This window comes from Solanum verrucosum, unplaced genomic scaffold, assembly GCF_900185275.1.
Source record: "Solanum verrucosum unplaced genomic scaffold, falcon-dt-bn FXZP01000302.1, whole genome shotgun sequence".
Lineage (NCBI taxonomy): Eukaryota > Viridiplantae > Streptophyta > Magnoliopsida > Solanales > Solanaceae > Solanum > Solanum verrucosum.
In genome coordinates this window covers 1,067,471-1,070,720 of record NW_026019914.1, presented here as the reverse complement: position 1 = coordinate 1,070,720, position 3,250 = coordinate 1,067,471, and positions in this window count along the sequence as shown.

Genomic DNA, 3,250 nt, shown 5'->3' with positions numbered 1-3,250 from the left:
AGTCACAGTTCGAAACTTGTAGTGCACAATTGAACATCGCATGGGTAGACTGCACTTCATGTGCATTCATATTGAGTCTTGAGTAGCACTATTTATAGACATCTCTGTTGAGCTGATTGATTTTGTGTTTTACTTCAGGACAAGCAAAAGTTTAAGTTGGGGGTGCTGATGAGTCGGGGATTTCGATTGTGACTGCCTACACTTAGAATCGGATGAAGTGTAGTTGAGAGTTATCATTATCCGGTAAGAAAAAGTAAATTGATCCTAGTTAAACTTTGAAAATGCATACATGTATGAAGAATGAAGCAGTGGGAAACATACTTGAAGTTAAAGAGGGAACACAAATTTGTGGGCTCATCTATATTCGGTAATTGGCATGAATTAGGATTCCCTGGTGCCATATATTAATTTTTATAAAACATCTAAAATGTATATATGTTTTGAGCATTATTTCTAAACATTTACATGATGTAATCCTATCCTGTTCATGACATGTAGTTCGTGGAATCTTCCTAGCAATTGATGAAATAAATAAATAAATTAATTTCATGATTTTTATTATTAATTTGACTTGAAGTTGCTTTAATTATCGATTCATACTTCAAGCATAGTCTTCAAAAAATAAAATATCTTGACAAGACTTGAAGTAGGGTGCATTTGTAACCATTTAATAATTATTAAATATAAATTTATAAAAAATGATTTGAATCATATTCAATTCAATATATATTAGTCCAAATAAATATTATGGATTAATATAAGTGAGTTAATAGATGAGGCCAATTTGCTAAGTCCAATGTAATCTCATCTTAGAGGCCCATTTTTGTGCCACGTGGAAAATGACGTGGCATGCCATATCAAACAAAGAAGCCAATAGGATCATATCATGTATCAAAATGACAAGCCTTCTCCATAAAGCCCATATACCATGTCACTTAAATCTAATTGGTTGAAAGGAAACATGTTCCAATCACAACTCCTCTATTATAAACTATAAATAAGGGTCCTCATAATTGAGAAAAGGGATCGAAAATTCTAAACAAGAAGCTAGAGAAAACATGTGATACAAACGCCATAAATTTCTCTATAAGCTAGAAGTTTAAGAATTCAATTATTCAATTTCAAGAACGATCAAGATCAAGACTATCGGATTCAAGAACAAGCTCGAAACACTTGAATTCAAGTAAAAGTCAAGATCAAGATAACTTTCAAGTTCAAGTTCAAGTTCATTGAAGATTCAAGAACAAATTTTAAAGCCCTTGACTCCAAGATCAAGTTCAAGACAAATTCAAGATCAAACTCAAGAGACCTTGAATTTATATTTGAATTGGTGAATTCAGAGGAATCATAGAGATTGTAACACTTGCACTTTGAAATAATAAATATGATTGTTGTGATACTTTTATGTTCTTGATTATTGTTTTCTGGACGTGAATTTTGTTATCTACACTCATGATTTCATAAAGTTGCAAATTTATTAGGTTAGAGATTTGTTCCGGTGATATGCATGCAAAACTAACGATAAATAGTTCAACTGAAGTCTTTCGACCATATTAGATGAATGCCATCCTTTTGGCCTAATAGCGTTGGTGTATTAACCTTCATTAACTGTTTCAAATTGATTGTCATTGTTTAAATCATTAGATAAGGATTAGTAACCTCAAATCTCCTTTGTTAATCTCTTTTCCTAAACTTTACCTATTTTGCTAGCAAGTTAATATTTATGACCAGTTCTAACATTTGCAACTTTTACAAAGACATCAAAGCTAAGAGATTAACAAAATGTGCAACTTCATCATTTAAGAATCACTAACTTGTGTTATTCAACGTTCGTTAATCCATCATGATTCCCACAACCCTAGTTATGGGGTTCAACTACTCATGCTTAGAGTATTTAGATCAATAGATTTTTAAGAATTCACAATAAACAATGAGTATAAGAAACAAACTTGTATCAAACATCAAGTAACTACAAAACAATAGAAATAATTTTGACGGTCCATCGAATGTGGGGAGTCAACCAAGGATTGTACCCTAGGTTTGGACTTTGCAATATTTCATGAATCATTTTATAGTCTGTTCACTAGTTTGATGGTTTGTTGACTGGATCGTGGTTTTTAGTGCCACTTTGCAACTCAAACATTGACAGAAGAAAGGACATTGTGTGGACCGATTCTACGGCTCATCCATTAACCCGTAATCTTGAGGTCTCCTTTGTAATGCCCCAAACTAGCAGATACACAACTGTCACTCGATATCTTATTCAATTGAGTTAGGTACTGAAGCATAACTAAAAGGAGATAATGAGGTCCGACAAGAACAAACAATATAACGACTGAAGTACTATGTCTTGACCGACGACGTTACAACCACAATAAGAATAACATAATGAAAGGGCCTACAAGGCTAACTCAAAAGATACAATTAGTAACAAAGCCAACATAGTGGATGTGTATATACACACACACACATACATATATACACTAGTTATCAAACATGTGCGTTGCATATGTATTCTAGGCTAAGTAAAAATTTATTTGAAATAATAAAAAATATTCTTAGAATAAATGTGTGATAATTTATATAGTTTTGAAAGGGAAATATTATCTTTTGTCTGTTTAAACTTTTGTGTTCCTTGAACTTTAAACTTAACAAAATAATTAGTTAAATTGTCTATGCATAATATCAAATGTAGCATGACAAGCTATTAAGATAAACACGTTTCATGTATCTTCACCAAAAAAATAATAAAACAAAACTATCATTTCCTTGTAGTTTTTCCCTCCACTCAACATGTCAAAAGAAAAACTATTTCAACTGCTTTATTCTTAAACAACTAATTTAACAATGACAATTTTTTGGTTCCTATCTACTTCTTTTTGTGGGATTTTCCTTTCTATCATCATTTGTCTGGCAACTTAAGTTAGTGGTTTATTCAATGATCTGTAAAATTTTATCTTTTATGAATTTGTATTGTGTTACTTTTGTGTTTTTGGTTGTGAAAACTTTAGAAGCATTCTTGATGGAATCATCATTGTGGAAGAGACAACAAAGAGAGAATAAATTTCACTGCAACTTGATAAGGTAATTGTACCTATTATTATATTTTTTTGGGAGTTGACATGTTGTTGTATTAATCATATGTCCAAAATCTTGTTAAGTTTGGCCGACATGAAAAATTCATACCTTTGAAAAAGTCACAACCCATCGAAAAAGTCACAATCCTTTAATGTGAAAAGATGTATGTTTT